Source organism: Colias philodice, chromosome 25 (genome assembly GCF_061535455.1).
Source record: "Colias philodice isolate Cphi_HAF_F1 chromosome 25, ilColPhil1 Martin Lab GWU primary, whole genome shotgun sequence".
Lineage (NCBI taxonomy): Eukaryota > Metazoa > Arthropoda > Insecta > Lepidoptera > Pieridae > Colias > Colias philodice.
The window spans coordinates 319,555-329,653 of record NC_143110.1 but is presented as its reverse complement, the minus strand read 5'-3'; positions in this window follow the sequence as shown (position 1 = coordinate 329,653).

Here is a 10,099-nt window from a genome sequence, read left to right as displayed (position 1 = left end):
ACATATAAGGATAGTGCATTATCAAAGGATAGTACATCGTTATTCATAAAGTGTCAGGTTCTCTTTAGCTGCGTCTATTGTGATTCAATACTATTGTGTATAAAAATGTATTTTTAGATGGTTGGTCTCGGTACTTTGTGTGATACCCAAGTAAAAACAATATGTGCTAGTCGAGAATTATATTCCACCAAATTTCAAATAATTGTTCAGCTGTTTTCTTTCCTCCCCGCAGCGACATTTCCTAATGTCTACAACTTGAGTGTCTTCAAGAAGAGAGTGCACCTCCATCTCAAAAAGTCGGCAACGCAACTACAGAAACCCCTGTAGATGAATATGGGCGGTGGACTCGCTTACGATCAGGCGCTCCACAAGCCCGTTTGCCCACTCTAATATAAAAAAAAAAAAGAGTAAAAAAGTAACCAACTTTTATTAAGATTTTTTCCATTATAATGCAGTAGGATAGCAGGATATTGATTTTGTGTCGATATTTTATTATGTTATGATATTTTCGGTCTATCAGAGTCATGGAGTAAGAAATGTACACAAGATAATATATTGTGTGGTGTTTGCTTGCCATTGTAAAAAGGAAATAGGAGAACTTGTATAATTGTAGTCCAAAATAATACACGTAATTATTATATTTTCCTGCAGATTAAAGAGAGTATTGCGATGAAATTTAAGTAATGTTGCTTGTACATAAGAATAAAACACACCATATTTGATAAACATCCTATTCACGTGGACAAAGTCGCCAGCATCTGCTAGTGCAATCTATATTGCACGTCAGAGGAAGAATTAATGTTGAACCAACTTCCAGAGAGGTTTCTTTTCAACTTTTTCATTATATGACCATTTATTATATGTGACTTTCATACAATTTTATCAGTTTTGTGTAAAATTGAGTTACGGTTTTGTGAAGAAGTTTGCGAGAAGCATCTATGGATATGTCTTTTTAAGTCTCGATGAAGAGGATTTTTAAAGGCAGTACTTTTAATAACTTTAGTGCATTATTTTTTAAGTATATTGTAAAAGTGGCCATATTCATTTTATACCTATTTTGCGGTATGAAATATTTAATAATAACACACGTGTCAGAAGTGAACTTCTTTGACAAGATTCAAAGATATCAAAATCGTCGCCGTACTCCATGACGTGACGGTATTGCCATGACGCAATCTTGAAATTTTACTTTCAACGCGCCGAGGACCGACGACTTTTAAAGAAACAATAAATATTACTTATTGTTATCACTATTTGTCCATTTGATTCAGTTAATCTCTAAATAGGTTGAACCGATATTAAGGGGCTATCATTGATAAATAGCTGATGAGATAAGACATCATTCAGGTTAATTTTATTTTTAAAGAGGGCCTGAACGATTTAAAAATTGAGGTTGCTCAGTATTTTTTTTTGCGAACGAAGCCGCGTGTCTCTGGTTGTTCATAGGGACGCATACGTATATTATATTATGTTAGAACTTGAGTTCAAAGAGAGGCTTTGACTGCGGTTTCATTGAAATTCATTTTCTGCCATTTAATTTTATTAGAACATGGATATGACGTATACAAGTGTATCGTGGAACTTATTGAATATGTAACTAGCGTACTGATTTATGTAATCCAATCTATTTATAAATGCAAACGTCTATCTAAAAATCCTGAACTGACGAATAAGAATGTATACTTTAGGTGTAACAGGCGCCTAAGTAAGGGCTGTAAGTATTACTTTTATTGAATTTCTTGATAAGTCAGTTATTGTGAATATAATTTTAACACTTTTATTATAAAGAAAAGATAGATTGAGCGTTAGAAATGAAGTTTCGTTTAAAATCTTGTACATTCTCTTTGCAAGCAATCATTAGATATGCAACCAGTGATTGAAGCAACAACAATTCGTCAAATATTCTTGGCATAGAATATTCTAGATCCCGCCATTGTTTATATAGCGACGCACCAATCAACATAACTTGAATACTTCAGCAGTGCAAGCTAGAGTCGAGATTTAATGCGCTGCATGTCACTGTTCTTTGTTCCTGTGGATATGTGATATACACGAGCTGTGGACCAGTTGAGCGACTGGTTGGTCAATTGGTTGATGAACTTGTAAGAGTGGAGAGTATTGTGAAAGTTTGATTAAAACAAGAATTATTTGCACGTGCATTATTGAGTCAATAGCTTTATAAGTAAAGGTATTGTATATATCGATTGTATTTAGTTAGCTTTCTTTGAAGAAAAACGATAAAAGAAAACTAATTAAAAAGTTGGTATTTCTAAGAATCCGCGATAAAAAATTAATTACCAAATTTTGATATCGCTTAGCACTCAGAAACTAGTTAATAGTTTAAAAAGTTTTAACAGAATCTTATTTTTCTTTAACAAAACTTTGTTCGATGTTTAAATTAATTTCCTGACCTTCAAATCTCACGATCTTGCACAGTACAAACAAGAAATAAAAAAATCTACAACTAGTTGACCAACTGGTTGATGGACCAGTTGACCGAGCAGTTCGCATTCCTGTCTTTAATTTGGCTCTGATTAATCTGAAGATCTCTAATTACTAGCGTCGTTCTGGCGCAAACTAAATTAACAAACGGTCTAACGTCGCGTGCTCTGCTTACTAACGGAAGATTATATTACTAAAAGATAGGAAATTAAAACATGTTGCCCCTTACTAACATGGTTAATGTAAGCGTACCAGTGAATGTTCCTGGGTACAAATCCTGATAAGATATTGGTTTGGCAAATACACAAGGCTGGTCATATTGTGTTAAACAAAAAAAAAAGTGTAATATCTTAAAATGCATCTGCCACATAAACACAATAAAACAATAGACTTTACGCTAACTTAACATGTATTTTGTTGTCGCTTGAATATTCAAATTAACTTTTCATATGAATGCGTTATTACATTTTTGGTCTGTGGTTCTGTCCACTTCATATAATCGCGTGACAGCCGTTCCCCATACACATTTGCATCCCCTTTTTTACCCTCGTTTTGTTATAGTAGAACATAGTAAGATATATTCATAACCTCTATTTTTACAGCAAAATTCATGTCGTGAATCAGGTGCGTCATATAACCTTGTAGTCGTTGCATGTTATTTAACGAATAAGTACATAATACAAATACATTTAAGACAAAGAAATAAATAATAAAGTGCTCGTTTAACATTGTAACAATTTAATGAAAAATTGGTTGAAAAGCAATCAAATAAATTGTGTCATTTTTCACTAGAAAACAAAGTTAGAAACTATGATTTGATAAAAAAATCGCCATTAAAATGAATTACAGTTTATGAAGGTATTTGGCAGAGCTTTTTGTAAGCTCTCCTTTGCCAAAAATTAAACAACGTGACCTATTTATCGTTTAAGAATTGAACCTTTTATATTATTCTTCAATTTGTAGCAATTTTTCATGCGAACACATTTAGCTGCTGTTTGTTATTTACAGATTCATCAATAACAAATATTTCATTCGAAGCTTTTAAAAATGCTTTCCAACTTCATTTGTTTTCTTATCAAGAGTTCATTATACGTTTCATATTATACAAGGAAAAGTGGGTAATATTAATGACATAAATAAATACATAAATTATCTTATCCTACTTATTCTATTATTTAGGTTAATAATAATTGTCAGAAACTACACGAAAATCCATACGAAGTAACCGATTGTAAAAATAAACAATAATAATATATGTATGTAACGTATATAAAACTACTCACAATTCAGTATTCAGTAAAAATGCAAGCGAAACGAGGACACAATACAAACCCAGAACGTCAGAGTATGACAAACAAAGGGAATGAAAGAATATAATAAAATTATACCCACTTTTGTATGAACTGCATTCTAAAAATTCCGCGCCTATTTGAACATTGCAGCGACAATCATACTTTGAAAACTTTCACCAACTTTTAGCTTTTTGTCATTTCGCCGAAAGCTTTTTTTGTGAAAAAATCACGAGTTTGAAACTGCAAATATCACAGCGAAGTTAAAAGGCACGGATTCAGGTTTTATTTTAAGGTATTGTCAAAGTTGAAAAGAATAGGTTCGATATTTTTTCGTGTATATATTTAGAACTAGCTAAGCAACCCGCCTTGGCCTGTGTTACATTGTGACAAATTCGTCGTACCAACTCGAAAAGCTTCGTGGGTTCATGCACATCATTTTGCTGAAGGTTGTCACACGATCAAATACATAGTTTACGATTCCATAAAGGACATACAGACAAACATTTAATTTATGTATATAGATGGATGATCGACGAACTTTCTCTGATAAATGAGCTACACGTATAAGTATTAGATCCACTTTTTGCTAATGTATCTAATGACGTACAATATTTCATATCCCTTTACAACCGGGAGCAAAAATTTTGTCAAAACCAGTTAAAATCTTATTCTGTCCTTTTCTTATGGTCCTTATAATGTAAGAAAAATATTAAAAAAAATCCTGTTCATGCTGGTCTCCAGCAATCAGACCCTCACGATCGTGAGTCTCAGGAATAATTTGTAAGTCGCATGATCGTGAGTGTTTGTTCTCATCGATATATTTGCATTTATTTATAGATTAAAAAAAGAAAATTTCATATGTTAATATATTTATTTTAATAAAAAAACACAAATTCAACATTCTTTTATAATTTTTAATCAGTCTTCAAGACTCAATAACGATACAAGTCAATAACTGCGTTAAAAACAACCGACTTCAAACTTGCACTTGCAACATTTACAAATACAGACAAAAATGCTCATAAAATAAAAACTACTGGGCCTATCCGAATAAAATTTTTATGGGACCAATTCGACACCATCCCGCATCGAACAAAAAAAGAATCACGTAAATCGGTTCAGAAACCACGGAGTAATCGGTGTACATACATAAAAAAAAAAAAAAAAAAAAAAAACATACCGGCCGAATTGATAACCTCCTCCTTTTTTTGAAGTCGGTTAAAAATCAAAATTAATGGTAAATATTAACTTCAACAAGAGATTAAAATATGTAATTGTAAATTGCAATGTCAAGTACAATAGGATTTATAGCAATAATCAGCCTTAAAAGATACTAATAAAGATAAAGACTACATATTTTTAACATGATATAAAACAATTTTTGTCACGAGACAAACATAAATACCCATCACATTTGGTACATTTAATTTTAGAGCGACTTCCACAACCTTCCATTCGACAGCATCTGGGTGCTTTAATGTCATCAAAGACAGGATAGTGTTCATATCCGTCATACCTCTGCTTCTGATTTAACATTAGCTGGTCTGAATATTTTATAATGTCGAGGAGGAACTGATGGTAAATAATCCTCATTTTCTTCTCTACGAAAACGATCTGGTATGCAGGATGTTGTATGTAATATTAATTATTATAATGTGGGTACTTGGATATACTTTATAAAAATGTAATGTCACTTATTCATTATAATAAAGAGTTAAACACAACATGGTGTCAGGTGTGAAAATAATTGCAAATTAAGTGAATAATTAGTATATACAAATGAGATATTGTTCATTAAAAAAGTTAATAAGTATTTGTGAACATGGCAAAGAGTGATAAAGATTTAAGTTGCATCAATAATGCGATACAACAGCCAGCGGCAATGTTAAGTCATGGCAATATGGCGGAGAATTGGCGAGATTGGAAGAAATGTTTTGATTGGTATTTAATTGCATCTGGAAGAGAAAATGCCCCTGGACGTGAGAAGTGTGCTTTATTTTTACATTCAATTGGTAAATGTGGACGTGAAATATATGAAGAACTCGATTTTCAAAGTAGTGAGATTAACAAATATGACGTATTATGTTTGAAGTTTCAAGAACGTTTAGACCCGAAGAAGAATATTAATTACGAGCGTCATTTGTTTTTCGAGTGTTATCAAAACGCAGATGAATCTTTCGAATGTTATTTTGCACGTTTAAAAATACAAAGTAAAGTGTGTTCATTTGGGCAACTAAGAGATAGCCTCATTTTAACGCAGTTAATACGAGGAATACGAGATGCACAGTTAAGGGAGCGTCTTTTAAGAAAAAAGGATTTGGAATTGAATGACGCAGAATCGTGGTGTCGAGCGGCGGAGGCTGCGTGTCATCAAGCGGGCCGAGTCGACGCGCCCGCGCCGCCTGCTAATAAAATTGTAATTGATACACAAATTCCGGGAAGTTCATCGAGTTGTATGAATGAAGTGAGGAGTGCGCGTTCAATGGTCGGTCGTGACGTCGAGGTGGAGGCGGTGAGTTCGCGCGGCGCGCGAGCGAGGGCGAGCGGCGGCTGGCACGGGCCCGCCTGGCCGGCGCGGCCGCAGCGCGCGCTTGCCGCGCCGCAGCATCAAGGTCATCAGGTGCGGCGTACGCGTCCGAAGTGCGCCTATTGTGATCGTATGCATCAATATAATAAGTGTCCCGCTTTTAACGTAAGTTGTTATAGATGTGATAAACGTGGACATTTTGCAAAGTGTTGTAGGTATAGTGCGGTATCGTTACGCGAAGTGAATCGTTCGACCCCGCCGTCAGAGGGTTCAGGTGAGGAATATATAATAAACGGTATTGAAATAAACACGATAGACGGACACGCTTGGTTCGATTATGTTTATGTAAATGGCAAAGCGGTGATGTTTAAGTTAGATAGTGGAGCCGATGTTTGTGTAATGTCATTGTCTAGCTATTTATCCTCAGGATTTAGTAAAAGAGATTTATTGAAAACTAATGTAATTCTTAAAGAGGTGAGTAAAAATAAATTAAGTGTTATTGGTTACTTTATGGCCTCGATTACATATAAGTCTTTAAAAATACATGAAAAAATATTTGTTTTAAATCTAAACTGCAGTAACTTGTTATCGAGAGATGCTTGTGTCAAATTAAATATGATTATGAGAATTAATGAGATAAAAAATTGTAATATAGACTTTTTCGTGCAATATAAATCTGTGTTTGAAGGAATAGGAGAATTACCAGGTTTTCATAGAATTATTGTAGACGAGAGGGTTCCTCCCGTAGTACGGAGTGCAAGAAAAATACCTATTAAATTAAGACCTAAGTTAAAGGAGGAGCTCAATCGCTTACAACAGCTTAACATTATAATGCCTGTTAGTGAACCCACCGATTGGGTGTCAAATATAGTATTAGTGGAAAAACCGGATGGTAAATTACGCATATGTTTAGACCCTAAGTTTTTAAATGAGGCAATTAAAAGATGTCATTTTCAATTGCCTACGCTTGATGAAATAATTGCAAATTTGTCTGGAGCTAATTATTTTTCTGTTTTGGACGCTAGTAAAGGATTTTATATGTTAAAATTGGATTATGATAGTTCTAAGCTATGTACTTTTGCAACACCTTTCGGGAGATATAGATTTTTACGATTGCCTTTCGGAATTAGTAGTGCGTGTGAGGTTTTTCATAGTGTAATGCATAGATTGTTTGCATGTGAAGGCGTTGAAACGTACGTCGACGATGTGTTGGTGTACGGTAAGACAAAAGAGGAGCATGACGAGCGGTTACATAAGGTGCTGCAGTGTGCTGTGGCAAATGGGGTAAGGTTCAACCGGGATAAATGTAAATTTGGGGTGAGAGAAGTTAAATTCCTAGGGCATATTTTTAATTCAAATGGGATTAAGCCGGATCCAGATAGAATTCGTGTAATAAGAGACATGAGTATACCTGTAAACAGAAAAGAGTTAGAGAGGTTTTTAGGGATGTCCAATTATGTATCTCGATTTATTCCTAATTATGCTAAATTAGTGGAACCGTTGAGATCATTACTAAAAAATAATGTACAATTCGATTGGCACGAAATACATACTAAAGCTTATAATAAAATTAAAACGTCCTTAATGAATGCGCCTTCTTTGAGATTTTATGATCCAAATAAACAAGTTACCGTCTCCGTCGATGCGAGTGCGTTCGGTCTCGGAGCGTGTTTGCTGCAAGAGGGGCGGCCCGTGGCGTTCGCGGCGCGCGCTTTAACACCTGCCGAGAGTCGCTGGGCGCAAATAGAGAAGGAGATGTTGGCGATAGTATATGGGTGTTCGAAATTCCATCAATTTGTTTATGGACATACTAACGTTATAGTGGAAAGCGATCACAAACCTTTAGAATCTATTTTCAAAAAACCACTGAATGATATACCTATTAGGTTGCAAAGACTGTTATTAAAATTACAACGATATTCGTTAAATGTATGTTATGTTCCAGGCAAACTCATGTTTATAGCGGACACATTGTCGAGAACTAAATTAGATAATTTACATAGTACTGAAGATAAAATTCAAAAGGATGTGGAAGGACATGTGAATCTTATTATTCAAAATACCGGTTTCAGTGATGAAAAACTGAAGTTAGTGGAGAATGAGACTAGGAATGATGTGGGGCTCTGCAAAGCGATGGATTATTATAAAACTGGTTGGCCTCACACGAAAGCGTTGTTAGATGGAAGCGCGAAGGTGTATTGGGATATAAGAGATGAATTTCACGTTATTAAAAATATAGCGTTCAAAAATCACAGAGTAATTATACCAACGAGTCTTAGAAAAGAAATGATTAATAGAATTCACGAGGGCCATCTAGGTATCGATAAGTGTAAAAACCGAGCTCGCGACGTGATGTGGTGGCCGGGCATGTCGGCGGACATCGAGCGGGCCGTGCGGCGCTGCGGCGTGTGCGCACAGCACCGCGCCGAGCAGCCGCGCGAGCCGCTGCTGCCGCACCCGCAACCGGACACTCCGTGGGAAGTGCTAGCCGCTGACATTTTTCAGATTAAAAATAAATATTTCATTTTGGTCGTAGACTACTATTCGAAATACGTGGAGGTCGCTTCATTGAGAGATATTACCTCCGGTTCGGTAATTAAACAGTTAAAGGATATGTTTTCTCGTCACGGTATCCCGAAGCGGTTAATTTCGGACAACGGTCTGCAGTTTACATCTGGGGAGTTTAAGAATTTCAGTGAGGCTTGGGGATTTCGACATGTAACGAGTTCGCCTTATTATCCACGATCTAATGGTTTAGCCGAACGTAACGTACAAACTGTTAAAAAATTACTAATTAAAGCCGAACAGGACGGCACAGATCCGTATCTAGCTTTATTAAATTTTAGAAATACGCCTATATCAGGAGAGATTTATTCATCGGCTCAGCTTTTGATGGGTAGGCGTTTAAATACTAGGCTACCTGTTTGTTCGAATCTTTTAAGACCGAAACTTCCTTCCAGAGAGAAAGTAGCAATAAAACGTGCAGAAAAAACTAAAAAATCGAGCTCGTTCTACAATCAGCATACGCGAAAATTAAAGCCGTTAAATAACAATGATTTTGTACGTATTCGTGATGGGCAGGGAATGAGTCACAGCCGCTGGGTGCCGGCGCGCGTGGAGGGTCCGGCCGCGGAGCCGCGATCGTACTGGGTGCGCACGCCGGACGGCGCACGGTATAGGAGGAATAGGCAGCAAATTATTAAGACTGGCGTCGATCAGAACGAGCCTGTTTTAAATAAAAGTAAGAAACCTGATTATAGGCGTCCTATCGGCGATTATGATGATTTTGATGAAAGTTATGTCCAAAATAACAAGATTAATTCTTCTCCTACTGAGGTGTCGCAAAATACAAAATTTCATTGTACTCGTTCTGGAAGAGTAGTGCGTCCTCCAGACAGATTTCTTTATTAACGTAAAGTAATTAATGTTTTAGTTTAATATGTAACAATAAAAATAAAAAAAAAAAAAAAAAAAAAAAAAAAAAAAAATAGTATCGGATGATGTAGTATAGGAATATGTGTATATCGAATGTTCTACTATTGTTTGGCTTTTGTGTTAAAGTATTTATAGGTTAAGTGCGAGTAATGTGTTAAATTTATGATTGAATGGTTATCATTAAATTTTGTTTAATGTTACTAGCTGAGATGATTTATAATTAATGTCTATAGAATATCATCATACATGATGTTATGTTTTGCACTAATGGATAGATATAGATTATTGCAAACTAATTGATTGTTTAGCTAAACTTACTGTAATGAATGTACTCTATTGCTTAAGTGTATATATATAAGGTTCATTGTAAAATTAGTATCGTTCGTCAGCAAATTATTTTATT